Source organism: Oncorhynchus gorbuscha, unplaced genomic scaffold (genome assembly GCF_021184085.1).
Source record: "Oncorhynchus gorbuscha isolate QuinsamMale2020 ecotype Even-year unplaced genomic scaffold, OgorEven_v1.0 Un_scaffold_8415, whole genome shotgun sequence".
Classification (NCBI taxonomy): Eukaryota; Metazoa; Chordata; class Actinopteri; order Salmoniformes; family Salmonidae; genus Oncorhynchus; species Oncorhynchus gorbuscha.
In genome coordinates, this window is record NW_025745624.1 from 2,918 (window position 1) to 14,816 (window position 11,899).

An 11,899-nucleotide genomic window follows, 5' to 3' on the forward strand; every position below is an offset into this window, starting at 1 on the left:
CCGTCGAACACCTTTGGGATTAATTGGAACGCCGACTGCGAGCCAGGCCTAATCGCCCAACATCAGTGCCCGACCCTCATTAACGCTCTTGTGGCTGAATGGAAGCAATGTTCCAACATCCAAATGGATAGCCTTTCCAGAAGAGTGGAGGCTGTTGTAGCAGCAAAGGGGGGACCAACTCCATAGTAATACCCATGATTTTAGAATGAGATGTTCGACGAGCAGGTGTCCACATTTGGCCATGTAGTGTATATGGAACGTGTGTGTATGTGTGGGTGGACGTGCATGCAGGTATACTTAGCCCTCAGTAGTGTCATGGCTGTCTGGGGTGTAGAACGTAGCAGAATGTTGGCGTGCTATGGGAGAGGGTAGGGGAACCATGTCGTGTAGAAGACCTGTTAATGTTTAATGGAAGTTAAAGTGCAACGGGACTAAATGGCTTACGGAAGCACACTTCATCATGTAGAGGGAGAGAGAAGTGTAGGGAGTGAAGTCTTGTCTATGCAGTCCAACCCTTCAGCAGACACTCTTGACAGTGTTTGTGTATGTATAGTAACAGTGACCTCCAGAGCTCATTTACAACAAGGACCTTCTTGTCTCAGGCTACAGGGTTTTAGCTGGTCTTTACTGAAAGCTGACACGAGTATAGAGTAGCAACAATGTATTGGTAAAAAACAGACATAATCACACACACAGGCTTGGAATAAAAGGCCTGGTAAAGTACCTTGGTACAGTGTCTTCATGGAGGTTTGCAGAGAGCTGGTGGAACTAGTTCAATGCCCATGCAGGGCATATTCATAAATCATTTAGGAGCAAGTGCTTTACCCCCCTCCCCCAGTTACATTGTGAAGTTTGTCTGAAAGTATGTTCACACACACAAGTAATACCATCTGTACACTGTAGCTTGTCAGTGTGTGAGAGGGATCAGAGAAATGGTTTAGGTCAATTTGTATAAACCCATTCCAGACAGTCTAATCCTAACTCTGTTACACTACTGTAGTAACTGCTGTGGGACAGCAATGTCCTGACCTCGGCATGGGCCGTCGTGGGGTTACATTATACACTGTAGTGAGGCTACACCGGTCCCGGGCCCAAGGGGAATCAAGGAGGGCCTAATTCTAGTGGCCAGCTCAGATACACTACGATGAACAACTAAAACCAACGGGTGACTGTCCTATTGCTTGCTGTCGCCACAGTGTGTTGTAGCGACCACCTGCTGGATGCCAGCTATGGCTGTTCTCACCAATGTGGAGGAAGGAAAACACACACACACACCTGTTTAGGCGAGGTGCTGCCTAGCGGAGTAGTAGAACACTTGAAAAATACATGGAGAGCCGCACACTCTAGGAGCTCCGATGCAATAATTGAATAACCTAACCAACGTTGACAGACAAGCAGTCTTCATCAGGGCATAGTCACCCTGACGTTCTCACCAATGGAACACGAGGAATTGTCTGAAAGATCGCGATAACCTGGTCAGAGGCTCTACTGCACATGTCAAACTCATTCCATGGGAGGGCCAAGCGTCTGTGGGTTTTCCTTCCTCCCTTGTACTTGATTGATGAATTACGGTCACTAATTAGTAAGGAACTCCCTTCTCACCTAGATGTCCAGGTGTTCATTGAAAGGAAAAACCAGCAGACGCTAGGCCCTCCATGGAATGAGTTGACAGCCCTGCTCTAGTCTCCTCTAATGGATTGACAAACTCTTCCAGTCTCTCACACACAGCCTCCTTGTTCTCCTGCTGACCCCTCCAATGTTCTATGACCCCAGAGTAACTATGGCAATTACCTTGAAAATGGGGTTATGACCTTACCCAGTGAGACAAAGGTAACCAACTGGATTATCCAATCAACCCAAGGGAGCCAATGGGATTATCGCAATGCCATGTCCACGGATGAATGTTGGACATGGAAGTAAATATCAGCTTTCAGCATCCATCATTCAGATTACAGTGGAATCATGCAATCTCAGAAGATGGAACAGTTTGAAGGATAAATTCTGATTTCAGTGCAATTCCACGTTAAAACAGGGTTATCCAAAGATGTTCTGGCTTAGACGGAGGATCGAGACGTTTTAGAACTCAAATCTGTACCTGGCCGTCCCCCCATCTGGAGGATCACAATATTAAGAACATGAAATATGGGATGTTCATTACTAAATCGGCTAGACGTTGGATTAAGGGGAGAATCTGATGGTTTGAACATCAAGAGATCAGAGCAGACACAGTCTGCTGCCAGGAACTGTCCTACAGAGCATTGGCTTTCACAAATACAGTTGTGTTGAGTTGAATAACATAGGCAGACAGAACACGCAGATCTTCATCATGTCATTTATTCTCTTTAGTGCTTTTCAACATTCTTAAAAACAACTTTTCTATGTGCAGTAATGCCGCTTTCTATAAAGATGTATAATACAACCTTCATTCGCCAACATAGGAATATGGCTAAACACAACACACACGCACTCACACCGACACTCACTCACACCGACACGCACTCACACCGACACGCACTCACACCGACACGCACTCACACCGACACGCACTCACACCGACACGCACTCACTTGTCCTTTAGTGACCCCATCTCTCACCCTTTCCATTCCTCCTCCCTCCATTCCAGCCCAATCACCCCTCCTCCATTTCTCCAGTATCACGCGCCTCAGCAGGTCATGGGCCACTCCAAACTCCAGGCTGACCACAGCGGGGCTCGGCCTTGGCCCCGTATGTCCCCTGCAGGTCAGTGTAGCTCTCCTTGCGCTCTGTACCGCTGCTGCCCTCTACTGTCCGCTCTGTGTCACTGCAGCACTCTGTCACCTCCACTCCCACCTCCTCCTCCTCCTCCTGCTGTCGCTGTGCCTCCTTCCGGCTGAGGGGGGCTCCCAGGATGAGGGAGTGAGGGCGCATGGGGAGGATGCGTTGGTCTCTAGGGGAAGCCTGGGGGTCCGGGGTGGGGGGCTGATGCCATGCTTCTGTAGCCTCTGGAGGGACAAAGAAGGAGACATAGGGTTAGATTTAGTAATGAGAACCCCCCATAAAACACATCGCGCACCACCAATACCTCCACACAATCACCTGTTGTTTTCAGAATTCTGATGTGCTGATTGATGTCACATTGTGTGTCGTTTCCAATACACCAGCACCACATTAAACCGTACCTCTAACCCCTCCTCTCAAGCCATATTTTATTTATTTACTTACACCTTTATTTAACCAGGTAGGATAGTTGAGAAAAGTTCTCATTTACAACTGCGACCTGTCCAAGATAAAGCAAAGCAGGTCGACACATAACTACACAGAGTTACACATGGGAGTAAAACAAACATGCAATCAAAAATACAGAAAAATCTTTATACAGCATGTGCAAATGAGGTAGGATAAGAGAGTTAAAAATAATAACAGCAATGGTGGCAAAGTAATTACAATATAGTAATTAAACACTGCAATGGTAGGATGTACAGAAGACGTATGTGCAAGTATAGATACTGGGGTGCAAAGGAGCAAGATAAATAAATAAATACAGTATGGGGATAGAGGTAGATTAGATGGGCTAATTACAGATGAGCTATGTACGAAAGATTGCAGTGATCTGTGAAGGCTGTGACAGCTGGTACTTAAGCGAGGGAGGTAAGGGTCTCCAGCTTTAGTGATTTTTGCAGTTCGTTCAGTCATTGGCAGCAGAGAACTGGAAGGAGGAGGCAACCAAAGGAAGAATTGGCTTTAGGTAACCAGGGAGATATACAGCTGGGCGTGTGTGTCAGTGAGCTGAGATAAGGCAGGGCTTTACCTAGCGTGGTTTTGGCCCAGATGACCTGAAGCCAGTGGGTTTGGCAATGAGTATGAAGCGGGCCAGCCAACGAGAGTGTACAGGTCACAGTGGTGTGTAGTATATGGGGCTTTGGTGACAAAGCGGGTGACACTGTGATAGACTACATCCAATTTTGTTGAGTAGAGAATTGGAGACTATTTTATAGATGACAACGCCGAAGTTGAGGATGGTAGGATAGTCAGTTTTATGAGGGTGTTTGGCAGCAGGAGTGAAGGATGCTTTTGTTGCAAAAATAGCCTTTTCTAGATTTAATTTTGGATTGGAGATGTTTAATGCAAGTCTGGAAGGAGAGTTTACAGTCTAACCAGACACCTAGGTATTTGTAGTTGTCCACATATTCTAGGTCAAAACAATCCAGAGTAGTGATGCTGAACGGGGGCGGGCAGGTGCGGGCAGCGATCGGTTGAAGAGCATGCATTTAGTTTTACTTGCATTTAAGAGCAGTTGAGGCCTACAGAGAGAGTTTTATGGCATTGAAGCTCATCTGGAGGTTAGTTAACACAGTGTCCAAAGAAGGGCCAGAGGTATACAGGATGGTGTCGTCTGCATAAGAGGTGGATCAGAGAATCACCAGCAGCAAGAGAGACACCGTGATGTACTACAAGGATGGTGTCGTCTCAAATGAGATGGATCAGAGAATCACCAGCAGCAAGAGACACCATTGATGTATACAGGATGGTGTCGTCTGCATAGAGGCGGATCAGAGAATCACCAGCAGCAAGAGACACCATTGATGCATTCAAAGAGACAACCCCTGAGCCCCACACCTCCTGAAATGACGCCACACTGTTAATAATGTGATACATTCAAACCTAGGCAGGGTTCGTTCTTGTTAGCCATACAGCCAACTTGGCCTGGCCAAACAAACAGTTCAGCAAAACACATTTGACCCTTTTCTCTGCTTGAATAGCTTGGCCCCAATCACAAACATCCCCACAGAGAAGACCACTCCCAACCTCACACACAGTCTAGAGACAATAACAGCATTATCCTGGCACACAGAAAAACAAGATCCGTCTCAGTCACTGCACAAAACAGATACCCCTCCCAACTCCCAGGGTCAGCCCCTATAGCTATTGGTAACCCAGGGCTCCATGTAATACCCTCCACTGGAGGTCCTCTGACATGTTTGGCACTGGGAGCTTATAGAGCACCCTCCACCTATACCCTGCCATGCTCTCAGCCCCCACAACCCCGATGCCCCGTCACACCCACTAAGCGGAGGGTGTACAGCGCCTTACCCCCCACTTCCACAAACTCCCACAGGCTCGGCGTGCTAAATATCAGTAATATCAGTCTCTGCTGTCACTTGCAGTGGTGGCCACTCCTCCAGAGGCTGCTCTAGCACACGCTACACTGGCTCAGGCAGAGCCTCCTGGACCTTCCCATGACTCTCTCCAGCAACCTAAGAGACGTTAGTTGTTGTGCCAACTGCTGGGGGGTTTCCCACCCCCCACCAGTCGTTGGTCAGCTAGTCTCCTGCTGCCATTAAATGTCACTGTAGGGTGGCTGAACAAACGGACCTCAAAAGGATCAGTGGGTTGTGGAAGATGGGCTTCTCCCACGCCTCCCCCTCGTGTGGGCCTCAGCAGCTGCCAGGCACTCAGTACTGCAGCATAGAAATCAGAGACCCCTGCTTCGTTTAGTCTCTCCGGCTGCTTCTCATGAAGAGCTTGCGGCGCAGCCCTAAACTCATAAACAGAGCACATGCTGGTTCCCTTCAGCTAACATCAGTGTGGTACAGTAGCCTCTACACTGCTTCGAGTCAGAATGATGCCATCCTGCTCTCCAGGTCCACCAGGCCTTGTCCTCCCTCCTGGACAGAAAATAATCCATGTATTTGCGTTGCACGTCCGCAAGCAATCCGCCGGTGGGGGGGAGTGTATCTCCCTCACAACAGAAGTTACACGCCCATCAGACAAAAGTAAACAATGGGTTTTCTCGTTTTCCCCACTCTGTTTTTCCATCCCAAACAAGAAATGGATGCTGACAGCTCTCTCTCTCAACATGGAAAATCCAGCTCTTACAAGTGCTCCTTTCTCTTTGATGGGATAAATAGCCCCATGTCCCATGTCCCAGTATAGTTGATAGATGATCTTGCATCCCACACCCTATCCTGCCACACCAGCTCAACCTCCGCTACACTCAAGCTCCCCAAGTACCCTGAAGAAGGAAAGGCTGTATACTGCTGACAGAAAAACCCAATCTGGCTTTCCATACATCCACCACTGACAGAGACTCAACCTCCCCTTTCCGGTGTCCCCACCTCTCCCAAAAGCCTTGGAAGCTTGAGCAAAAAGTGTTCTTGTAAGAGCTTTAATTTGAATTTTCAATAGGACACCTGCCTGGGCCACAATTAGAAACCAGTAGAGTAGCCCATGAAGCCACCGTGCCATAAAAGACCTATCAATTTACACAGAGTCTATAGAAATGCCCTTACGCACCAATGTGACCCACTTTCTTAGCCTATACTGCTTCCTGGGTGAGGACACTAAACCCCTCATTCTTCATCAGGTGTTGTGCTGACCTTACGAACCTTTCAGAAGCAGGAATATAACACTCCAGCAGAACCTTCTTTTCCCCTTTAGTCTCCCTCAGGAAGCTAGACAGTTCCCTCGCTGTATGTATAGGGCCCACAGACCCTGTACTCGCCCCCCCACCGTTCCCCACAGACCCTGTACTCGCCCCCCACCGTTCCCCACAGACCCTGTACTCACCCCCCCACCGTTCCCCACAGACCCTGTACTCACCCCCACCGTTCCCCACAGACCCTGTACTCACCCCCCACCGTTCCCCACAGACCCTGTACTCACCCCCACCGTTCCCCACAGACCCTGTACTCACCCCCCACCGTTCCCCACAGACCCTGTACTCACCCCCCCACCGTTCCCCACAGACCCTGTACTCACCCCCCACCGTTCCCCACAGACCCTGTACTCACCCCCCACCGTTCCCCACAGACCCTGTACTCACCCCCACCGTTCCCCACAGACCCTGTACTCACCCCCACCGTTCCCCACAGACCCTGTACTCACCCCCCACCGTTCCCCATAGACCCTGTACTCACCCCCCACCGTTCCCCACAGACCCTGTACTCACCCCCCACCGTTCCCCACAGACCCTGTACTCACCCCCCACCGTTCCCCACAGACCCTGTACTCACCTCCCCAGCATGCTTACCGTTCCCCACAGACCCTGTACTCACCTCCACCACCAGAGTTTCCGTTACTACAACAACCTGCCTCTCCCCCATCTATTCACCCCCTTCTCCAATAAACAAACAATGTGTTAACACTGCACCATGAAAGAAATGCATAAAAATGTAAAAATAAGCTCGGAACAGGATAGAAAAACGATAGTTGCCCACAACACAACCCATCAACCCAGTGAGATACAAGTACTCACAGCCTCCAGGTCTTTTATTGTGTTCTCCAGTTGGCAGTTGCTCTCTTTCAGGGTGAGAACGTTCTTCAGGACAGACTGACGGGGGTGCATGGAGCGATCAAACTGGTGGTACATATTCCTCCAGAATCTGACACACAGAGAGCGAGACAGAGAAAAGAATGTATAACAGGGTAGGGTTGATGAGAGACAGGGATGGAGAGGAGGAAGAGAGAGGGACAGAGAGGTGGAAAAGGGGGAGAGATCAAAATGTATGCAGAGATTTTATTTTATTTTAATGAAAATATTTTTTTTGGGGGGGTGGCTATATACACAGGGTACTGTACAGTTTATGACTGAAGATTTTTAGGGCCTTCCTCTGACACCGCCCTGTATAGAGGTCCTGGATGGCAGGGAGCTCAGCCCTAGTGATGTACTGGGCCGTACGCACTACCCTCTGTAGCGTCTTGCGGTCGGATGCCAAGCAGTTACAATACCAAGTGGTGATGCAGTCAGTCAAGATGCTCTCAATGGTGCAGCTGTGGCACTTTGAGGATCCGAGGGCCCATGCCAAATCTTTTCAGCCTCCTGAGGGGAAAGGGGCGTTGTCGTGCCCTCTTCACGACTGTGTTGATGTGTGGACCATTATAGTTCCTTAGTGATGTGGACACAAAGGAACTTGAAGCTCTAGACCTGTCCCACAACAGCCCCGTCTATGTGGATGTCGGCGTACTCGGCCCTCCATTTCCTATAGTCCACGATCAGGTTGTTGTTCTGGCACCACACTGCCAGGTCTCTGACCTCCTCCCTGTAGGCTGTCTTGTCGTCGGTGATCAGGCCTACCACCATCTGCAAACTTAATGATGGTGTTGGAGTCGTGCTCGACCACACAGTCATGGGTGAACAGGAGGGGACTAAGCACGTACCCCTGAGGGGCCCCCTTGTTGAGGGTCAGCGTGGCGGATAAGTTGTTGCAGAAGGTGTTTAATACCAGGGTCCTTAGCTTAGTGATGAGCTTGGAGGGCACTAGGGTGTTGACCGGTGAACTGTAGTCAATTAACAGCATCCTCACATAAGTGTTCCTTTTGTCCAGGTGGGACAAAGCAGTGTGGAGTGAAACAGAGATTAGGAAGATGAGGAAAGGATAGAGAAAGGATATTCTTAGAGTAGAGTGGATGAGGGAAGGAGAGAGAGAGAAAGGACTAGTTCTTACTTGAAGTGGCAGGGCAGGGTGGAGGGTTCTAGGACGGGGTGTGTGTCTGCGTAGGTGGGGCAGTAGGCAGGGTTTAGGTAGTTCTGCTGCTCTCTTAACAGAAACGCCCACAGAGAGTGAGTCCTGTCTCCAAGTCTGGCAGGAGAGAGAGAGAAGACTGAGTGAGTGAGTGAGTGAGTGAGTGAGTGAGTGAGTGAGTGAGTGAGTGAGTGAGTGAGTGAGTGATGGAAAGCGTGCATGTTTGCGGTCTACTCACTGCAGCTCTTCTCTCCGTCTCTGGTTGTTAGCCAGGAAGTTTCCGTACTGACAGGAGTGAACATGTTCATGGATCTGCAGCAGCAGCCACTCACTGAACTCAAATGCCTGAGGAAGAGTAGGTATCATCATCATCACCACAATCATTCCTCACTCTTCCACTGTGATGGCTGCTATGTGGTGAGTATACTGGAAACACCAGATGACTGCACACGCACACACACCTGGGGAAACTGCTCGGTGAGCTGCCACACACACTCCAGGAACTGTGTGAAGACGGGGGACACCTCCTTGGGGTCTCCATCCAACTGGTCACACCTGTCTGCAAACTTGTGTCCAAATGAGATCCAGTCTTTCTCTATGAGGACCTGAAACACAGAGAGAGCAGAGTTTCTTATGGCATGTTTCCTTCCTCTACAGGCATAGGGAAGTTGTATGATGGTGCAGTAGCACACACACACACACACAACACACACACACACACACACACACACACACACACACACACACACACACACACACACACACACACACACACACACACACACACACACACACACACACACACACACACACACACACACACACACACACACACACACCATGAAGCCTTTGATGGTGCGGTAGTAGAGGTCCATGAGCAGAGCTCCCAGAGAGCAGACCTGGGCTGTCCGATCCCAGCCGTCTGAACAGTGGACCAACACACTGGCTCCTTCTACGGTCACTGCCTATGGGGGAGGGGACTGAAGTTAAAATCACTACCATTGCCATTATCATAACTTGTAAATAAAATTATATATTTTTAAATACAATGTTTTAAATTGTCACACACACTGGAAAGGTGCAGTAAAATGTGTTGTTTTCCATGGTCAGGATTCGGGTATTAGAACCAGTGACCTTTCGGTTACTGGCCCAATGCTCTAAGTGCTACCTGCTTCATGTGACAAATTAGAAAAATGGTGGAGAGTCGACTCCAAAAGAATTGATTCCTCAGCTGCACGTCGACTCCCGGTGTTGACTCCCATTTCTGAATGTCAAGTTTAGATTCCGCTCAGAATCAACTCCTAAAGATTCACTATTATTGGAACAGAGGAGACTGAGTAGTTGCCGTACTTCCACGAACACAAACACTTGCATCTTTCATGGCGAGCTAGCGAGGGACGGATAGCGAGGGGAGGTGCACAGCATAGTCAGGTCGGCCACCAGGCAGTCAGTCAGAACCGTGCACTAGGCCCGTCTATAGGCAGTCAAAAGCTGGATATCGCAACGGGATGCTGTATCTCACCATTTATTTCCTTGCAATGTCTCGCAACTTCAGTAAAGCCGGGCCTATTATCGATGAATAGGCTAGGATATTCTACGCGCAACAGACGGAAGACTGAACACACACTGGCATCATGACACTGCTCTAACAGTTGAGAAGTGTTTTTCAACTAAAACTAGAGTTTCTACAGACAAATGCAGGTAGGTCCCTCCCAGTTTTCTTCTGTTTAAGAATCATTTTGCAACAGAATCGACAGAATGAATACGCCCCCAGGCAAGCCAGCGTGAGGGAGAGAGGTGTGCATGTGTCTTGGTAATCTATTTTGCATTCCTCGCAAATTCACCATAGTAGCCTCAAGTTCACCTCTTCCGCTCTGGTTTTATTTACATGAAGCAACTTTCCCCAGACCTATATAGCATATAGTCTAGTTAGGATATAACACGGAAAATCATGTTGTGTGATAACTGCACTGCTACATTGTTTTTCGGTTTGGGATTTTTCTTAAAACGTTAAGGATCCCAAATTAACATTTATACCCCTAACTGTCTGCAATCACAGTGTGACTAAACTGCAGTGGAAAGCAGAAAGTGATTGGAGAAAGGACATGGCCTTACCTTGGTGAGGAAGATAGCTGCATCTACCACAGCTTTGACGTGCCGTAGCCAACCACAGCTCTCCAAGCCCAGCAGGTAGTCATTTACCGACAGAAAACGACTTCCCACCACTGAGACAGGCAGAGAGAGATGGAAGGGGTGAAGTAAATAGTGCATGTGGGTGGAGTGCATGTGGGTGTAGTGCATGTGGGTGGAGTGCATGTGGGTGGAGTGCATGTGGGTGGAGTGCATGTGTGGTGTGAGTGAGTGTGCCCGTCTGACCTTCCAGGAGTTTCTGTAGGCTGGTCCTCATCACGTGGATGTTCTCGATCCCCACAAACTGGAAACGGATGTTGGAGTAGTTATCTTCATTCTCATAGCCTTTACCTGCTGCTCTGTTGGCCATGGCATTCAACTGCAGAGAGGGAGGGCGATAAACAAAAGAATGAAGGAATGGACTGAGAATGTCCACATTCTTTGGGAAGAGCTTGCTAACGGCGTTGCGATTAGCTACCTTGGGCCTGGTATCCATGACGTAGACAAATCGGCTGTTGTGATTGGCTTTGCTGATGGCCTGCAACATGCTCTCGTCCTCCAGGCATCGTGCGCTGAACCCAGAGAGAGGCTGGCTGCACCGACACACTGCTGCCTGTGGGGGACAGGGTCGAGCACAGAAAACAGGGGTTAGGCCCCATACACCGAACCGGATGATTTACAGAGACTTGGTAGGTTGGGAATATTGTGTTGGGGTGAAATGGTAAAAATTACAGTACAGATTAGGTTTAGATTATGACTGGTGTTGTGATCAGTGGTAAAATGTCAGGGTAGGGATTATCAACTAGATTTACTGTATACAGATTAGGTTTAGATTATGACTGGTGTTGTGATCAGTGGTAAAATGTCAGGGTAGGGATCATCAACTAGATTTACTGTGTACAGATTAGGTTTAGATTATGACTGGTGTTGTGATCAGTGGTAAAATGTCAGGGTAGGGATCATCAACTAGATTTACTGTGTACAGATTAGGTTTAGATTATGACTGGTGTTGTGATCAGTGGTAAAATGTCAGGGTAGGGATCATCAACTAGATTTACTGTGTACAGATTTTTCCTTGAGCAGATGGTCGGGGGGCCTGAACATAATTATAAAACAATTTGTAGACTGTAAATTGACGGAAAGAAGCCCAAACAGATAATATTCGACTAGCACAATCATTTCAAACCTTACATTTGTATACAATAATTTCTCTCCATTATGTGTGGGAATACTTGGGAACAGATGACTTAAATTAAAATCACTTGGGACGGATTAAAATTCTCAACACTAAAAAGAAAGAAGTTGGGGGGCCAAATAAAAGCGGATGC

At 48.4% G+C, this 11,899-nt stretch overlaps 1 pseudogene; it reads right to left on the reverse strand.

The window, feature by feature from the left end:
• Nucleotides 1-2,657: 2,657 nt before the first annotated feature.
• Nucleotides 2,658-11,208, reverse strand: LOC124019378 (annotated as a pseudogene).
• Between the last annotated feature and the right edge of the window lie 691 nt (nucleotides 11,209-11,899).